Source organism: Mustelus asterias, chromosome 20 (assembly GCF_964213995.1).
Source record: "Mustelus asterias chromosome 20, sMusAst1.hap1.1, whole genome shotgun sequence".
Lineage (NCBI taxonomy): Eukaryota > Metazoa > Chordata > Chondrichthyes > Carcharhiniformes > Triakidae > Mustelus > Mustelus asterias.
The window spans coordinates 77,156,595-77,177,118 of NC_135820.1; the positions used below are offsets into that span (position 1 = coordinate 77,156,595).

The window sequence follows — 20,524 nt, forward strand, 5'->3', positions numbered from 1 at the left end:
GCTGTAGGACCCTATTTAAACCAGTCACGCTGCAATGCCAGCCTCCCAGCAGCGGTGGCACTACAGGGCCTTTGCCGGGAGAGGAAAAGTGGATAATAAACTGCCAAGTTTACATAGGAGTTTCCATGACAAAGACAGATGAATTTATAATGGGGGGGGGGGGTAACATGACTAGACAGACAGGAGCTAATTAATTCGCCAGAATCAAATGGAGATGGGGGTTAGAGCTGGTTGGAATGTGGGTTAAAATGGTGACACTGCATTGAAGGCAATGTTTGAATGGATGAGAGAAGCTGCAGCTATTTAATTCTCTATTTTCTGCTCTGAGCTTCAGGATGGGCTGGAGGAGGAGGATGGCTCTCAGGCGAACGCACCATTTCTCGCAGAGGGAAGAGAGGGGGCTGGGAGAGAGGTGAGGTCCCCCCCCCCAGCCGCACAGCCCCCTCCTCCTCTCCCCCCCCTGAGACAGTCGGGCCGAGTGGCCACCCTAGCCGGTGAGGGGGTGTCCAGTGTGGAGGGCTGCAGGCTGCAGCTGGCTTTGTGTCTGTGGGGAGCTGAGCTCTCCCCCTGGGCTACAGTGGAGAGTGCTGGTGAATTTCACTGCGCTGTGTCTCTCCGGCTTGTTATTTCGCCGGCTCGCTATTTCTCTGCCTACCCCCAGTCAGTCTGCTCCCATCCTTTCATCTTTAGCTCCCACTCCCTCTCCCTTTGCCGTTTTTTAACTCCCGAATTTTCTTGCCTGTGCGGTGAGTAATTTTACTGTCTATGACGCTTTGATTTTTTTTTAAACACAAAGAAAATTCCCTTCTTTTGATCTTTTTGCTATTGTATTTCTTGATAAAAGACAAGAATGGGGAGGAGAAGCAGTGTGTTTATATAAGAGTAGTTTCTGTTTTGTTCTTGTCAGAGAGTGTGAATATGTATAAAAATACATTTTTTTGCATTGTTAAAGGTAATATCATGAACACATCCCAGGTTTTGCGTGCACATTTAAACTGATGTCTCATGATTTTTAAACATTTGTCCCATTTTTGTCTTTTTCCCCCTTTTTGTCTCTAATGTATTTTTAATCAGTTGTACTCCCCCCCCCCCCCCCCCCGCAATGCCTGTGTGAAATAATCTCACTTTGATGCAATTCGTTTGAATGAATTACTTTTAACAAAATGCAATTTTAATGCTCAGAATCTTGTGTTATTTTCCTCACCCCCTTTCTTTATAAAACCTACCATTTCCACCCCCCCCCAAAAAAAGTTTGTCACTTCTTTCTCGGTTGGCCGTGATTTGGCAGATGAATTCTCTCTCCTGTAAATAGTAGTTCACCGAGAGAGGTAGGAGTGTTGTGTAGAAGGTGATTCCATGGAGAGAGAGAGAGTGAGAGGATTTTCATTGTAGCTGTGTTTTGTTTTATGCAATCCCCTGCTTCATCTTTCTCTGTAGGCAGCAGGGAAAAAAAACTGTCAAAATACAGCAACTGGTACCTATAGCAAATTATCACATTGACAGAACTGAAATCAGAATGCTGGTAAAAGTTGCATGTGTGAAAGGAATATTTGAGATACTGTTCAAATGACTGTACAGTAAGATTGCATTTTGCCAACGAGAGAGAGAGATGGCTTTAAAACGTACCTCTCGCCCCCTGAATATTTGAGGGCAAGTGTTTCCACATCGTGCTCTTGAGCAGAAAATACCATTAAAAATGTCAAGGGAACTTTTAACCTGGCGTTGCCCCTGCGAAGGGCAAACAAGTATTAATTTTTCATGTTTCCTTTTACAAACTCTTGGCAGATGTATAAATTGTATTGAGATGGGGCGTGTAGTACAAATACCAATCCAATGAAGATAAGCTCCTTTCTTCCTCCTTCAGGTTTGACAGTTCGAGGACACTTATCCAATAAGATCTGGTCCTAACAGAGTGGAGCCTTCTCTCGGGTTGGCCTCACAGTACCAGGGGCCCGGGTACAATTTTGGCCTCGGGTGACATTCTGAGTTTGCACATTCTCCCCGTGTCTGCGTGGGTTTCCTCCGGGTGCTCTGGTTTGCTCCCACAGTCCAAAGGTGTGCAGGTTAGGTGGATTGGCCATGCTGAATTGCCTCTTAATGTCCCAAGATGTGTCAGTTAGGGGGATTAGCAGGGTAAATTCACAGTTATGTGGATAGGGCAGGGTGGGTGGGCCTTGTGGGATGCTCCTTCGGAGAGGCAGTGCAGACTTGATGGGCCGAGTGGCCTCCTTCTGCACTGTAGGGATTCTATGGTTCTATGGAAAACAGGCCTCAGAATTAGTTTATAAGGGCGTCCTAATCTCCAAACACACTCAATGAGTGATGGGATTGGTTGCTGTGTGCTGCTCCAGTGGTTGCTATGAGTGCGCCTGATGGTTTGCTGTTACTACAGTTGACCATATTCAGGGTTCCATTCACACTATTTCAGGGTAGCTCCAGTGCAGGCTGGTTTAGTTTTGCTCTGAGATTATGGTCGGGATGCGAATTTCAGTCTGAATCTCCATCCCCGCCCAAACTGATTGGCAAAGACTTCTTGGGAGTTTGCTCCAATTCCCTTTGGAATGGGATCTTGCTGCCCTGGGCTAGACTCCAGGTTCAATGCCAACCCGAGGCTTGGCATCTGTACCAAGATTGCGGAATGTCTGTGTTACTGTGACTCAGGGGTGATCCAAGGCTGCTGTGGAGGTGTGAGGCTCTCGGGTAGACTTGCCAACTCTTCAGGAATTAAAGGGTGATCTTCTGGATGTAGTTAGAATCATAGAAACCCTACAGTACAGAAAGAGGCCATTCGGCCCATCGAGTCTGCACCGACCACAATCCCACCCAGGCCCTACCTCCATATCCTTACATATTTTACCCATTAATCCCTCTAACCTACGCATCTCAGGACACTAAGGGGCAATTTTAGCATGGCCAATCAACCTAACCAGCACATCATTGGACTGTGGGAGGAAACCGGAGCACCTGGAGGAAACCCACGCAGACACGAGGAGAATGTGCAAACTCCACACAGACAGTGACCCAAGCCGGGAATCGAACCCAGGTCCCTGGAGCTGTGAAGCAGCAGTGCTAACCACTGTGCTACCGTGCCGTTGTGAACACTCTGCAGGAGTAATAAACATCAGGGCAATCTGTTTATTGATCATTTGTTCGACTAGAAGTTGGAGCTCTGCAATGTGGCAGGGAGCAGTTGTGGAAGTCTGGAGGTGGCTGGGCTGGAGGCAGGTCCAGCCCATTGTCCAGACAGAGCTGATGCCAGGGTTCGAGGTTGAGAAATTTATTCCAGAATTGTTCTGGGAGGTGGGTGAAAGGAAATGGGTTGAAGGGGATGAGAACTTGGTGGGTAATGACAGAACATGCTCAAAGGGCCGAATAGTCTATTCCTGCTTCTATTTTGCATATTTCTATGTGACTAGAGACTGTGCTTGGAGGGAAAGGCCAACGTGGGCTGAAGGGCCTGTATCTGGGTTGTAATCTGATTGGTGAACATTACCAACCGTGTTACGCAGGGCCTCTGACTAAAGGCTGTTTAAATTGCAAAGGCTCATTGTCGACTGAAGCTCCTACAGTGAAGGCACCACGAGGTTTGAAAGAAATGAGCAAGAGAGTAAAGTGAATGGAAGAGTAGTGATTGGCAGACATTGCATTGGAATGTCAACAATCTATCGGAGGAAGGAAGTTGAGGCTGAGGGAAGTGAACTGTTCCGCAATTAGAAGCATCTTGAGGAAGGAATGGGTTAGAAGACTGATGCATCTTTTTTCTGGACTAGAAGGAGTGATGATGCAGGGAAGAGGGAGATTCTAAGCTGTTGGCCGCAGTCTTCACGCCGTGTATGTGACATTCACCTCTTGAGCTGGAAGTTTCTGGCTTCACTTCACAAACTTGACGGTTATCTGAACAGCTGCTGCCCAGAATGGGACGGACCAAAAACTGGGAAGTGGGAATAGGACGGATTGCTCCATATCGGCTGGTGTAGATATGATGGGCCGAATGGCCTCCTCCTCTGCCAAGGTTTTCTGTTTTTCAACTTGAGCACTCAGTCCAGGCCTGAGAGAGCGCTGCACTGTGACTGACACCGTGAACCCCAGGCCCCATCTGCCACCTCAGCGGGGGGGGATATGAAGGATTTAGTGGCAGTATTCGAAGAAGAACAGGAGGATAAACCCCAACGTCAATCATACCCCAAAGAAACAGATCATCTGGTCATTTTCACATTGCTACCTGTGGGAGCTTGCTGTGAATAAAACATAGAAATTAGAAGCAGGAGGAGGCCATTCGGCCCTTCGAGCCTGCTCCACCATTCATCACAATCATGGCTGATCCTCAAATTCAATATCCTGATTCCCCCTTCCCCCCATATCCCTTGATCCCTTTAGCCCCAAGAGCTATATCTAATTTCTTCTTGAAATCAGACAATGTTTTGGCCTCAACTACGTTCTGTGGTAGTGAATTCCACACATTCACCACCCTCTGGGTGAAGAAATTTCTCCTCACCTCGGTTCTAAAAGGTTTATCCCTTATCCTCAAACTATGACCCCTAGTTCTGGACTCCCCCACCCGATCCATCCCTTTCCCTCCATTCACCCCCTGCCTCCCAAACAGAGCACCCAGACTCTTCCCCCCCCCCCCCCCCCCTCCATACTGGCACCCTGGTCATACTGGCATCCTAGTCATACTGGCAGTCACGTTTCTTACTTTGCGACATTTCAAAAAGTACTTCATATCTGGAAAGCATTTTGAAATGTCCAATGGCCATGAAGATTGTTTGATAATTGCAAATCTGTTTTTCTCTCTCTGTTAATGGGGCAAAATGATATCTAGCCTATTGTAGGACACCTCTCTCTCTTTTTGTTTATTTATCCCGTTTTATACTCAGCAAATGGACCAAAGACCATAAAGGACAGAGTTAGCACCTTCCAAACCCATGTCCACTACCACCGAGAAGGATAAGGCAGATATATGGGAACACCATTCCCTAGAATCTTTCCTCCAAGCCACTCCCCATCCTGACTTGAAACTATATCGCTGTGCCTGTAAGTGCTATTTGTTGTGGGATGGGCCAAGGTCTCCATTGAGAAACATGCCTGAGTTTACACAGCATATCTCCTGCTGTCACAATGTGTTTCAGCACCTGGGCAGATTTTTCTAGAGATATTTTACCAGATAGAACTTGCTAAGAGTTGCGTCAAAAAAGAGACCAGTGGATTTGGTGTATTTTGTTTATTCTCGTCCATGGGAAGATTTTTATTCAGTAAGAAAATCGAGGATTATGGAGAGAGGGTGGGAAAGTGGAGTTGAAGATTATCATATCAGATCAGTCATGATCTCACTGAATAGTGGTGCAGACTCGATGGGCCGAATGGCCTACTTGTGCTTTTTGGGGTCTTCTTGTATCTGGACTGTCGCTGGGTCAGATCATGATCAGAGAAACTGTTCCCATTGGTGGAAGAATGGAGAACCAGAGGGCACAGATTCAGGTAATTGGCAAAAGAAACATTGGTGTCCTGAGGAGAAATGTTTTTACCCAGCGAGTGGTTAGGATCGGGAATGGACTTTCTGACAGTGTGGTACCTGAGAACGTGGCGGTAAGTTCAACTGAGACTTTCAAAAGAGAATTGGATCATTATCATCATAGAATCATAGAAACCCTACAGTGCAGAAAGAGGCCATTCGGCCCATCGAGTCTGCACCGACCACAATCCCACCCAGGCCCCACCCCCATACCCCTACACATTTTACCCGCTAATCCCTCTAACCTACTCATCTCAGGACACTAAGGGGCAATTTTAGCATAGCCAATCAACCTAACCCGCACATCTTTGGACTGTCTCTAGATTATCTCTAGAGAAAATATTTACAAGGATGTGGGTCAACGGTGTGGGAGTGGGACTACTGAGTTGCTCCTGCAGAGAGCTGGCACAAGCAGAAGGGCTGAATGGCCACCTTCTCTATTGTAACCAATCTGTAATTCTATAAAGAGGCAAGAAGGGAATCAGCTTTACTCTGATGCTCTTCACCAATATCTAAGACGAGGAAAAGGCATTGAAGCAAGGTGACCCCAAGGGGCAAGGGTCAGGAGTCAGCTGGTACACATAGGAGCATGCCCAGCCTGTGACGGACATTTTAGAGAGGGAATCTCCACCCCATCAACATATGGAAGGAAACAGCTGAGGATGGATGATTCTGGAATTGATAATCCTACATGTTGAAGTTTCTAGTGGGTGGGAGGCAGAGGGAGTCACTCTATGGTGAGTGGGGACAACTTGTTGCCCCCTCCTCATGAGACCAGATGTGTTTGATTGGGCCTCAAAGATTAGCAAACCCCATCCAAACTGGGCCAGATGTTAGCATCTGGTTTTCAAGGGTCAGCATCAGTCAGCAATAGGGCAAGAGGCTCCTTCAGATATCACAGAGTAGGAACTGCACATAAAGTGGTGAGAATCTTCACTGATTCTGAAATGAATTACATGGCAGGACATAAATAACAGGACGATTGACCCTAAAGTGTAGTCGCTCAGGGTGTAGATGAGTTTAAAAAAGCAACGGTGCTAAAAGACTTTCGATAATAAAACTCATCTAATCTCCCCACATTTACCCACATGATCAATTCTTCATAAAATGTCAATTGCTTATGACAATTTTACATGAACAAATAGTCCATTATTTAATTATTTAGTTAATGGGACTCAACTGGTTCTTTACTGGCACTTGGGAATCTGTCATTTTAGCTCGCTGTCTCTGACACTTTATATAGATCTCTGTCTCTCTAACTTTGCTTATATATGTCTGTCTCTCACATTGTTTATATGTCTTATCTCTCTGTCTCCCTCTCCCCCTCTAGATACTGTCACACTCTCCTCATCCTTCCTCTCCCTCACACTGCCTCTTTCTATGTCCCAGCCTGTTTCACTGTCATTCTGTATGTGTCTCTCTATCTCTCTTTGCCACTCTCTATCCTTTCTTGCTCACTCTGACTGTACAGGGAGGTCTGATGAGTTTCAATCCAGTTCCTAGTGGACAAAGGTGTCAACAAACTGGTACTGGGTGGCACAGTGGTTAGCACTGCTGCCTCACAGCGCCAGGGAGCTGGGTTCAATTCCGGCCTCAGGTCACCGTCTGTGTGGAGTTTGCACGTTCTCCCCGTGTCTGCGTGGGTTTCCTCCGGGTGCTCCGGTTTCCTCCCTCAGTCCGAAGATGTGCGGGTTAGGTTGATTGGCCATGCTAAATTAACCCTAGTGTCAGGGGGATTAGCAGGGTAAATATGAGGGGTTATGGGAATAGGGCCTGGGTGGGATTGTGGCTGGCGCAGACTCGATGGTCTCCGAATGGTCTCTGTCTGCACTGTAGGGATTCTATGAAAAGTGGCAATCATCTGGACAGAGGTCAAAGGTCAGGGACCTGTTTTGGGAGAGGGGAAATGCATTCAAGGCCGAGCAGGAGCTTTGGCTAATTTCACAAGAACTTGAGGTACAAGAATTACTTCTGTTACTGAAAGAACCGTTTCAGGCTGAGGTTAGGTTTCCAACTCTGGCCATAGTTCGAAAGGCTTCATCATATGATTGGTTGTGTTGAACCACCCCGCCTCCTGTCATTGGTCCATTTTCCAGGAGCACTGCCCTCGGCCAATTGGAAAGGGAACAGACTCTTTGGCTCCAGTGGTTTCTTTTGAGTTGGTTTATTTGGTTTACCCTAAAAGATAGGGAGCATGAGGGGGGAGGGGGGAGGGGTGGTGGTGGCAGTGGAATGGGTCAAGGTCAGCAACCCAGAGTGTGGAGGTTCTGCCGAAATTAAGGACAGGACATCATAAGCTATTGACTCTGTTTTCTGGCCAGATTGAGAGGCTGGGGTTGTTGCGGACAGCCCTCAGCATTTCAGAAGGTCTGTGGAGGTGCACACTCAGAGGACAACAGCGAGGAGGGGTAGACATCACAAGAAATAGGAGCAGGAGTGGACCACTCGGCCCATCAAGCCTGTTCCACCATTCAGTACGATCATGGCTGATCTTGGGTTTCAACTTCTCTTTCCTGCCTACTACTCATCTCCCTTGATTTTCTGAGAGATCTTCAATATATTTAATGATAGAATATCTACAATCCTCTGGAGTGGAGAATTCCAAAGATTCACAATCCTTCTCCTCATCTCAGTCCTAAATGATTGGCCCCTTATCCTGAGACAGGGCGGCACGGTAGCAATGGGGTGGCACGGTAGCACAGTGGTTAGCACTGCTGCTTCACAGCTCCAGGGACCCGGGTTCGATTCCCAGCTTGGGTCACTGTTTTGCAGCATGGATTCATGAGGGGAAAGTCATGCTTGACGAACATGTTGGATTTTTATGAAGATGTGACTAGGGCGGTTGATGGAGGAGAACCGGTGGATGCGGTGTTTTTGGATTTCCAAAAGGCGTTTGATAAGGTGCCCCATAAAAGGCTGCTGAAGAAGATTAGGGCACACGGAGTTGGGGGTAGTGTGTTAAAGTGGATTGGGGACTGGCTATCCGACAGGAAGCAAAGAGTCGGAATAAATGGGTGTTTTTCCGGTTGGAGGAAGGTAACTAGTGGCGTGCCGCAGGGATCGGTACTCGGGCCGCAACTATTTACCATTTATATAGATGATCTGAAGGAGGGGACGGAGTGTAGGGTAACGAAGTTTGCAGACGACACAAAGATAAGTGGAAAAGTGAATCGTGTGGAGGACGGAGAAGATCTGCAGAGAGATTTAGACAGGCTGAGTGAGTGGGCGAGGATATGGCAAATGGAGTATAACATTGAGAAATGCGAGGTTATACACTTTGGAGGAAATAATAACAAATGGGATTACTATCTCAATGGAAACAAATTAAAACATGCTACCGTGCAAAGGGACCTGGGGGTCCTTGTGCATGAGACGCAAAAGCCCAGTCTGCAGGTACAACAGGTGATCAAGAAGGCAAATGGGATGTTGGCCTATATCGCGAAGGGGATAGAATATAAAAGCAGGGATGTCTTGATGCACCTGTACAGGGCATTGGTGAGGCCGCAGCTGGAATACTGTGTGCAGTATTGGTCCCCTTATATGAGGAAGGATATATTGGCATTGGAGGGAGTGCAGAGAAGGTTCACCAGGTTGATACCGGAGATGAGGGGTTTGGATTATGAGGAGAGGCTGAGGAGATTGGGGTTGTACTCGTTGGAGTTTAGAAGGATGAGGGGGGATCTTATGGAGACTTATAAGATAATGCGGGGGCTGGATAGGGTGGAGGCGGAGAGATTCTTTCCACTTAGTAAGGAAGTTAAAACTAGAGGACACAGCCTCAAAATAAAGGGGGGTCGGTTTAAGACAGAATTGAGGAGGAGCTTCTTCTCCCAGAGGGTGGTGAATCTCTGGAATTCTCTGCCCACTGAGGTGGTGGAGGCTACCTCGCTGAATATGTTTAAAGCGCGGATGGATGGATTCCTGATCGGTAAGGGAATTAAGGGTTATGGGGATCAGGCGGGTAAGTGGTACTGATCCACGTCAGATCAGCCATGATCTTATTGAATGGCGGGGCAGGCTCGAGGGGCTAGATGGCCTACTCCTGCTCCTATTTCTTATGTTCTTATGTTCTTATGAGACTGTGCCCCGGTGTTTTAAATTCCCTAACCAGCGGAAACTATCTCTCAGCACCCACCCTATCAAACCCCTTCAGAACTGTATAGGTTTCAATGAGATCACCTCTCATTCTTCTAAACTCCAGAGAAAATAGACCCAATTTCAGGCTAACCCCCTCATCCCAGTGACCAAGGTTAAAGTCCAACAGGTTTATTTGGTATCACGAGCTTTCAGAGTGCTGCTCCTTCATCATGTCACATTACATGTAACCCCCACCATTTGGCCTGGGCTTGCAAAATCTTACCAACTGTCCTGGCTTGAGACGATTCACACCTCTTTAACCTGTGATTATCCCCCTCTCCACTCGCATTGTCTGTACCTGTAAAGACTGGCATTCCAACCATTATCTTGCAATTGAGTCTGTGTCTATATATGCCGTGTTTGTGAATCCAACTCTCCACTCACCTGAGGAAGGAGCAGCGCTCTGAAAGCTCATGATACCAAATAAACCTGTTGGACTTTAACCTGGTGTTGTGAGACTTCTTACTGTGTCCCACCCGAGTCCGATGCCGGCATCTCCACATCATGTCTAGGGTGCAGAGAAAGATCAATCTAATATATGCTTGGTCCATCCAAAAGTCTGATGACAGCAGGAAACAAGCTGTTCTTGAGTCGGTGTGTGGGGATCTTTAATTATGCTGGCTGCTTTTCCGAGGCAGCGGGAAGTGAAGACAGAGTCAATGGGTAGGAGGCTGATTTGCGTGTAGCCTTTGTAGTTTCTTGCGGTCTTGGTCAGAGCAGGAGCCATACCAAGCTTTGATACATCCGGGAAGGATGCTTTCGATGGTGCATCTGTAAACATTGGTGAGGGTCGTAGTGGACATGCCAAATTTCCTTAGCCTCCTGAGAAAGTAGAAGCGTTGGTGGGCTTTTTTAACTATGGCTTTCCTATTCTTATGACCAAACTGAATAACTTCGACACATCCCTTCATCTGCCATCATGTTGCCCACTCAATTAACAGGTCTATATCTTTTTGCAGCCTCGTCATGTCTTCCCCACAGCTTACCTTCCCACCTAGCTTGGTATCATCAGCAAACTTGGATTTATTTCATCCTATATATAGATTGTGCATAGCTGAGGCCCCAGCTCTGAGCCTTGAGGCATCTCATTATTTAGAGTAAATGCTCTGTTATGCCTATTCTCTGTTTACTGTCTATTAACCAATCCTCCGCCCATGTTACTAACTCCTTGAGCCCACATCTTTTGTGTGGTTCTCATCAAATACCTTTTGGAAATACAGGTAAACTACACTGGGGGGAGAGATTGAGTGATGCCGAGAAATCATGAAGGGGCAAAATCTGCTGGTGATAGTGGGAAATTTGTTGAAAGGGCCAGGTTTGAGTGGGAGGAAGAAGCATTGCTTCTCCTCTTGGCCCACAAGCAGTGCTGGAAAGTCACTTTGCTGCTGAATCCAGCAGCTCCTGTCTATCTGCACCTTGTGAATCTCCTGAGTCCTGGGAAACCCCCAACTCGCAGTTATTAACACTACGTGGCTCCCAAAATCTGGGGTATGGAACCTCATTTAACATGAGGAAGTCACGGCCTAGTGGTATTATCGCTAGACTACTAATCCAGAAACTCAGCTAATGTTCTGGGGACCTGGGTTCGAATTGGCACCTGGTGGAATTTGAATTCAATAAAAAATATCTGGAATTATGAATCTACTGATGACCACGTGAGCCTGTGTTAAGGATGGAAATGGGGAGAGAGCAGCTGCCTCGAGTCTAACTCCTTAATACTGGGAGACAGCTGATGTCAGGGAAAAACCCATGTTCACTAATGTCCTTTAGGGAAGGAAATCGGCCATCCTTACCTGGTCTGACCAACATGTGACTCCAGAGCCACAGCAATGTGGTTGACTCTCAACTGCCCTCTGGACCAGGGCAACTAGGGATGGGCAATAAATGCTGGCCAGCCAGCGACAACCACGAATAAAAAAAAAAATTCTAATCACTGACTGGGCCTCAGGTGTGGGTTACTCAGACATATTTACTGATTTAGCCCTGCCAATGCTGCAGGGATAGGTTAAAGCTCTTCCCTTTGCCACCCAAATAGAATCTGAACTGTGAGTGAAACAAGCATCTCCAATATATTTCTAACTGATAAATGGAAATGGTGGGGAATAAACACTCTGTATTTTTAAGGGCCTCCTCGGACGTTTCTCCCCGATGTTGCTTGCAGCAGTGTTTTCGAGATGAATCTATACTTCCTGCAGACTCCTGGCTAAGCCTAGAGGGGTTGGCAATTCTACACTGCAGCCTGGTGCTGTGTTAAGAATGGCAATGGGGAGAGAGCAGCTGCCTCGAGTCTAACTCCTTAATTCTGGGAGACAGCTGATGACTTCAGCCTGGTTGTCAGGGAGTCTTAGACACAAAGCAGGATCTAAATATTTCTGCTTGCTCCAATGAAACCAGCTCTGATCAGGTAACCGGATGAATCAACTTAACCTGCAATATTTGATTGCGCAGAAAATGAATAGGATTTGAGAATGTGAAGGAGGCTTCGACTTGTATCTTTTTAAATCAGTGTGTCATAATTAGGCGAATATATTGAATTAAGGTTCACTGTAATCTTTCTCTGGTGAGCAGTAATTATCTCCGAGTCTTAGCATTAAGGCAAAATACCGCAGCTGCTGGGATCTGAAGCAGAAAATGCTGGAAAATCTCAGCGGGTCTGGACAGCATCTGTGGAGAGAGAATAGGGCCAACGTTTCGACTCGTTCTCTCTCCACAGATGCTCTCTGACCCACTGAGATTTTCCAGCATTTTCTGTTTTCATCTCTGGGCCCTGTTCACTCCGATCCTGACCAATGGGATTGAATCTGACGTTAGTATTCCCAGTGCCAGGAATCTTGATTCTCAGTTCTTGTCTGAGGAAGAGTCTCACTTGCCCCAATCCTGCTCGATTCTGCTTCCTGCCTTTGTTACCTTCAGACTTTAGTGTTTCCAAGTATACTTCTGGCCCCTCCCATATGCTGTCCTCTGTAAACTACTGGAGTACTGTGCACAGTTTTGGTCTCCTTATTTGAGAAAGGATATACTGGCACTGAAGGGAGTGCAGAGGAGATTCACTAGGTTGATTCCGGAGTTGAGAGGGTTGACTTATGAGGAGAGACTGAGTAGACTAGGGCTATACTCATTGGAATTTCAGAAGAATGAGGGGGGATCTTGGCTTATGAGGACAGACTGAGTAGATTGCGACTATACTTATTGGAATTCAGAGGAATGAGGGGGGATCTTATAGAAATATATAAAATTATGAAGGGAGTAGATAAGGTAGAAGCAGGGAGGTTGTGTCCACTGACGGGTGAAACTAGAACTAGGGGGCGTAGCCTCAAAATAAGGGAGAGTAGGTTTAGGACTGAGTTGAGGAAGAACCTCTTCACTCAAAGGGTTGTGAATCTGTGGAATTTCCTGCCCAGCGAAGCAGTTGAGGCTACCTCATTGAATGTTTTTCAGGCAAGGATAGATACATTTTTGAACAGTAAAGGAAGTAAGGGTTATGGTGAGCGGGCGGGTAAGTGGAGCTGAGTCCACGAAAAGATCAGCCATGATCTTATTGAATGGCGGAGCAGGCTCGAGGGGCCAGATGGCCTACTCCTGCTCCTAGTTCGTATGTTCTTGTGCCATCCAAAACTCTACTGCCCGTGTCCCAACTTGCGTCAAGTCCCTTCACCTATGACCTCTGTGCTTGATGATTGGTTTCTGCTAAAGCAACACTTCCATTTTAAAATGCTGATTCTTGTTTTCAGGTTCCTCTGTGGAGGAACATGGAGAGACAATTCCCCGTCTCTGTAATCTTCACCAGCCTCTCCCCCAATTCACATCTTTTAAACATTCCGAATTTTAATCGCTCCACCACTGATGGCTGAACCTTCGGAATTCCCTCCCGATCATCTCCACCTCTCTGGTCCTTTAAGGCACTACCTAAAACCTTTGATCACGCTGTCGGTTGCCTGTCCTAATATCTCCTTGGACATTTTATTCTGTTAAGGGTGCTAAATAATTGTGAATTATTGTTGCTGTTTGGCGGTTTAAGCTAGTTCTAGTTGTGAGCTAAGGATTAGATAGTTAAAATCAGCTTTTTTAAATTGGAAACAGCTATTATTAAGTGTTTACCTTTTTTTATTTATTCGTGGGACATGGGCATCACTGGCTGGCCAGCATTTATTGCCCATCCCTAGTTGCCTGAGGACAGTTGAGAGTCAACCACATTGCTGTGGCTCTGCAGTCACGTGTAGGCCAGACCGGGTGAGGACGGCAGATTTCCTTCCCTGAAGGACATTAGTGAACCAGATGGGTTTTTCCCGCAATTGACAATGGTTTCATGATCATCAGTAGATTTTTAATTCCAGATTTTTAAAAATTGAATTCAAATTCCACCATCTACCGTGGTGGGATTCAAACCCGGGTCCTCAGAACATTGGCTCAGTTTCTGGATTAATAGTCCAGCAATAATACCACTCAGCCACCGCTTTAATTGTTTTGAACTGATTCAGATATTGCCATCACTCGACTGTTAGCTCATTGCATCCAAAGGTGGGACTACCAATAGACATTCAATGAAAATTAAATGTACTCTTGGAACTCCCTCTGTAAAGTTCTGTGCCTCTCTCTCTCTCTCCTCCCTCTTTTAGAATGCTCATTAAAACCAAGCTCTGTGACTAGGTCACCTGTCTGAATATCTCCTTATGTGGCTTAGTGAAAGATCATGGGATTGGGGATAATATACTGACATGGATTGAGAATTGGTTAGCAGATAGGAAAGGAATAGGAATGAATGGGTCTTTTTTGGAGTGGCAGGCGGTGACTGGAGACGGGGCAGGGGGGCAGGAATCATTGCTTAGCCCCAGCTATTCACAATATCAATCAACTATTTGGAGGAGGGAATCAAATGTAATATTTCCAAGTTTGCTGATGACACAAAACTAAGTGGGCTTGTGAGTGGTGACGAGGAAGTAAAGAGGCTTCAAGGTGATGCAGACAAGTTTAGTGAGTGGGCAAATACATGGCAGATACAGTATAATGTGGATAAGCGTGAAGTTATCCACTTTGATAGCAAAAACCAAATGGCAGAGTATTATTTAAATAGTGATAGATTGAGGAATGTTGATATACAAACGGGACCCGGGAGTCTTCATATACACACCAGGCATACAGTTGCAGCAAGCAGTTAGGAAGGCAAATGGTATGTTGACCTTCATTGCAAGACGATTTGAATACAGGAGCAAGGATGTCTGACCGCAGCTTTACAGGGCCTTGGTGAGGGCACACCTGGAGTATTGTGTACAGTTTTGATCTCCTTATCCAAGAAAAGATATACTTGCCATAGAGGGAGTGCAGGGAATGTTCACCAGACTGATTCCTGGGATGGCAGGATTGTCGTATGAGGAGAGATTGAGTCAATTCCTGTGTTCACTGAAATTTAAAGGAATGACATGGGATCTCAATGGAAAGGTATAAAATTCTGATGAGAGTGGACAGACTGGATGCAGGGATGTTGTTTCTTCTGGCTGGAGGGGTCTAGAACAAGGGGGTCACAGTCTCGGGCAGAGATGAGGAGAAATGTCTTCACTGGAGAGTGATGAACCTGTGGAATTCTCGAGCACAAGGCTATGGAGACCAAGTCACTGAATGAACTGAAGAAGGAAATGGATAAACGTTTAGACACTAAATGCATGGAGGGGTATGAGGAGTATGGCATTGAGATAGAGGATCGGCCATCATCATGCTGAATGGCATATTAGGCTTGATGGGCTGAATGGCCTTCTCCTGCTCCTATTTTCTATGTTTCTATAATTGCTGCTGTGAAATGCCTTGGGATGTTTTACAATGTTAAAGGCGCTATATAAGTGCAAGTTGTTGGAGACTTCCTGTACGAAAAGGAAACATTTATTCCACTTGGAGCAGTGGTCTAATTCCCACGAATGAATAAAAAAAATAAACACTTAATAATAGCTGTTTCCAATAAAAAAAAGCTGATTTTAATTATCCAATCCTTACCTCACAACTAGAACTAGCCTTAAACCTCCAAACAGCAATTGTTTTGGTTGGTAGTATAGAACTTGAGTATTGCTGAGAAAAAAATACATTTTGTTGAAGCTTTTCATCTTGCACTCATCAGGACAATTGCAAGATACCAATGTAAGGGAATACAACAAACTTATACTGTATCAGAAGAGAGTACTGATTGATTGGTGAGTGGACTCTGGTTGGTAAGAGGCATTGCCATGGAGAATGCATCAGTTGATGATGACTGGCCGTTAACTGCCAAGCATTGTTTGAAATTGAAGCCAGTTTTTTTTTATTTATTAGTGTGACTAATAGGCTTACATTAACACTGTAATGAAGTTACTGTGAAAATCCCTAGTCGCCACACTCCGGCGCCTGTTCAGGTACACAGAGAGAATTTAGCACGGCCGATCCACCTAACCTGCATATCCTTGGAGCGTGGGAGGAAACCGGAGCACCCAGAGGAAACCCACGCAGATATGGGGAGAACCTGCAAACTTCACACAGACAGTGACCCAAGCCGGGAATTGAACCCGGGTCCCTGACGCTGAGAGGCAGCGGTGCTAACCACTGTGCCACCGTGCCATCCTGCCACCAGGCAATTTGATGGGTCAAGGTATTGCCCTGAGGAATGAATCAGCGAATGGCTGAGACTTATTTTCTTTAGCTGAAACGGGCTCAATGTTTGTACTTGTTCTTTCTTTCTTGGATGTTATTAATGTAGCTCCCAGTACATGCAAGTGTTGTTTGATACGATCCTTCAGTCTTTGGGACATATGGCCTACTTACCTAGTCTCACACTGGCACTGAAATTCATATTCCACATTTGTGTGATGGGCAGAATGTATTGCTGTCTGGACTGCAGCATCCTGACCGATACCACTCGTGTTGCTGCTGCACTGCAGTAGGGTGGAGGAGCTAGCTTCACTTGCTGTCCAAAGTTTGGAGATATCTTGTCCTTCCAGGGTAATCTGAGGCAGACCTGGGCACTTTCCAGGACCAAAGTTGACAGCCTTAGCTTCACTCATGATATACAGCGTGAAATGATCTGTTCAGGGTAACCATTATCCTGCAAGATGTCTTTAATATGTCCTATTTCACATCAAGCTTACACGGTGGACAGATGGCTCAGGCCCTGTTTACGAGGTTGCCAATTGAGGTTAATCTTATAGCGTGAGGAACTGTCAGAATCCCAGCGAGTTTATTGACCAGTGAAGGCAGGATTGTGGAAGGCCGTGCTGGAGAACCCCTGGCAGATTTCTCCAGTATTATGTCAAGGAAAGAGAGTTTAATGAACTGTTCCATTGTGAAGGTGAATTTGAGCACAGGATGGAGTTCATTAAGACGCAAAAGGAAATTATTACATACGGCTGTGGATTGCAATATAGCAAACGTATCATAGAACATAGAACATTACAGCGCAGTACAGGCCCTTCGGCCCTCGATGTTGCGCCGACCAGTGGTACCAATCTAAAGCCCCTCTAATCTACACTATTCCAATATCATCCATATGTTTATCCAATAACCACTTGAACGCTCTCAACGTTGACGAGTCCACCACTGCTGCAGGCAGGGCATTCCACGCCCTTACTACTCTCTGAGTAAAGAACCTACCTCTGACATCTGTCCTATATCTCTCACCCCTCAATTTAAAGCTATGTCCCCTCGTGCTAGCCAACACCATCCGAGGAAAAAGGCTCTCACTATCCACCCTATCTAATCCTCTGATCATCTTGTATGCCTCTATTAAGTCACCTCTTAACCTTCTTCTCTCTAACAAAAACAACCTCAAGCCCCTCAGCCTTTCCTCATACGATTTTCCCACCATACCAGGCAACATCCTGGTAAATCTCCTCTGCACCCTTTCCAACACTTCCACATCCTTCCTATAATACGGCGACCAGAACTGTACGCAATACTCCAAATGCGGCCGCACCAGAGTTTTGTACATTTGCAGCATGACCTCCTGGCTCCGAAACTCAATCCCTCTACCAATAAAAGCTAACACACCGTACGCCTTCTTAACAACCCTATCAACCTGGGTGCCAACTTTCAGGGATCTATGCACATGGACACCCAGATCCCTCTGTTCATCCACACTACCAAGTATCTTACCATTAGCCCAGTACTCTGTAGTCCTGTTACTCCTTCCAAAGTGAATCACCTCACACTTTTCTGCATTAAACTCCATTTGCCACCTCTCAGCCCAGCTCTGCAGCTTATCTATGTCCCTCTGTAACCTGCCACTTCCCTCCGCACTGTCTACAACTCCACCGACTTTAGTGTCATCCGCAAATTTACTAATCCATCCTTCCACGCCCTCATCCAAGTCATTAATAAAAATGACAAACAGCATTGGCCCCAAAACAGATCCTTGCGGTACACCACTAGTAACTGAACTCCAGGATGAATATTTCCCATCAACCACCACCCTTTGTTTTCTTACAGCTCGCCAATTCCTGATCCAAACCACTAAATCACCCTCAATCCCATGTGTCCGTATTTTCTGCAAAAGCTTACCATGGGGAACCTTATCAAACGCTTTGCTGAAATCCATATACACCACATCAACCGCTTTACCCTCATCCACCTCTTTGGTCACCTTCTCAAAGAACTCAATAAGGTTTGTGAGGCACGACCTACCCTTCACAAAACCGCGCTGACTATCCCTAATCAAATTATTCCTTTCTAGGTGATTATAAATCCTATCTCTTATAATCCTTTCCAATAAGTAAGGCTCACCAGTCTATAATTACCAGGGTTGTCCCTACTCCCCTTCTTGAACAAGGGGACAACATTTGCTATCCTCCAGTCTTCTGGCACTATTCCTGTAGACAATGACGACACAAAGATCAAAGCCAAAGGCTCTGCAAACTCCTCTCTAGCCTCCCAGAGAATCCTAGGATAAATCCCATCCGGCCCAGGGGACTTATCTATTTTTACCCTATGTCGTCCGTATTTTGGAAATAGAGGGAGGAGTTTAGGTGTCATTTCATTGAAGACACGTTTCTTATGGAACCCAACAAAAATGTTTGTGAGAGTTCGGCCTAAAGGGGATTCCATGGCAACACCATCTCTTTGGGAATACATGGTGCGTTAAAGCTAAACTCAACTGCGCAGGTCACGAAAGTTTAATGAGTACGGATTTATGCAATGGTGGTGAGTCTACACCACCCTGATATAGAACTCCACAGTGGAAAATTCCTTCAAATTTGTGAAGACCATATGGGACTTGCATATCGATAGCAATGCTGTGTTCATGTGATCATTTGACATTGCCAGCCTATTCACCAATGTTCCTCTTAAGGAAGGCACCCACTATATCATGTCCCTTCCACTGGTCACAATAGGCAGGGTACAGACCACACCCAACCAGCCTGTGCTTGCAAAACTCAAAGCATAGTGTCTAACATTAGATGTGATTCTGCGATTGGACAACATTTGCTAAATAATCAGTGTGTTAAGAATGATGCTGTCAGCTGGATCGAGTTGTCGCTGTGTCTTGTAGTGTGGCACATTGAGGGTGCTGGAAGACACGTACATTAATCCACAGACCCTATCCTTCACTGACAGAAAGAATAGGTACACATATTGCTGCTTTTTTCAGCATGTGTTCTGATTCGGTCAAGAATTGTGCTTTCAATCCAGTTATTCTAAACATTACTGTGAAACATCCTCACAATCCAAGGTTTTGTTCACCTGAGCTACAGAGAGGCTGGAGAAGCTGACATCTGTTTTTGGTGGAGTAAAGGTGAGAATGATGGAATGGTTTTACCATTGTGCTGCCTCTTGATTGGAAGTATTCCAACTGCTCTGCCTCCAGACTCGCGCGATAGATTGTCTCCATCCTTGTAGCACAGTCCCCATATTCCAATTAGAAAGTGATTAATGCACCATTTGGCCCAATTGGGGAGGCCATAGAACATAGAACATAGAACATAGAACATTACAGCGCAGAACAGGCCCTTCGGCCCACGATGTTGCACCGACCAGTTAAAAAAAAAACTAGCCTACTGATATTGTCACTTGACTAGTATTCCAGAGAGCTAGGGTAATGTTCTGGGGACCCAGGTACAAATCCCACCTTTGGTAAATGATGAAATGTGAATTTAATAAAAATCTAGAATTAAAAGTCTAATGATGACCATTGTTGATTGTCATAAAAACCTATCTGTTTCAGTCATGTCCTTTCCAGCAGGGGGATTTGAGTATAGGAGTAAGGGTGTCTTGCTGCAGTTAGACAGGGCCTTGGTGAGGCCACACCTGGAGTATTGTGTGTAGTTTTGGTCTCCTAGTCTGAGGAAGGACATTCTTGCTATTGAGGGAGTCCAGCGAAGGTTCACCGGACTGATTCCTGGAATGGCAGGACTGATATACGAAGAGAGATTGGATCGACTGGGCTTGTGCTCACTGGAATTTAGAAGAATGAGAGGGGATCTCATAGAAACATATAAAATCCTGATGGGACTGGACAGGCTAGGTGTGGGAAGAATGTTCCTGATGTTGGGGAAGTCCAGAACTAGGTGTCACAGTCTAAGAATAAGGGGTAAGCCATTCAGGACTCAGATGAGGAAGAATTTCTTCACTCAGGGAGTTGTGAACCTGTGGAATTCTCTCCCACAGAAAGCTGTTGGGGCCAATTCATTAGATATGTTCAAAAGGGAGCTGGACGTGGCCCTTGCGGCTGAAGGGATCAAGGGGTATGGAGAGAAAGTAGGAGTGGCATACTGCAAGTTCATAACAAGAACAAAAGAACAAAGAACAATACAGCACAGGAACAGGCCCTTCGGCCCTCCAAGCCCGCGCCACTCCCTGGTCCAAACTAGACCATTCTTTTGTATCCCTCCATTCCCACTCCGTTCATATGGCTATCTAGATAAGTCT

At 45.9% G+C, this 20,524-nt stretch overlaps 1 protein-coding gene across 2 annotated transcripts in view; it reads left to right on the plus strand.

The window, feature by feature from the left end:
• Nucleotides 1-319: 319 nt before the first annotated feature.
• Nucleotides 320-20,524, plus strand: part of raly (RALY heterogeneous nuclear ribonucleoprotein) — a 109,485-nt gene continuing 89,280 nt past the window's right edge. Inside the window, exon 1 of one of the 2 annotated variants that reach the window (XM_078236894.1) lies at nt 320-412. The gene's annotated coding sequence lies outside the window, so the exon portion shown is untranslated. Of the gene's footprint in view, nt 413-640; nt 747-20,524 lie in introns of those variants that run through there. The other variant, XM_078236892.1, reaches the window with a different exon arrangement.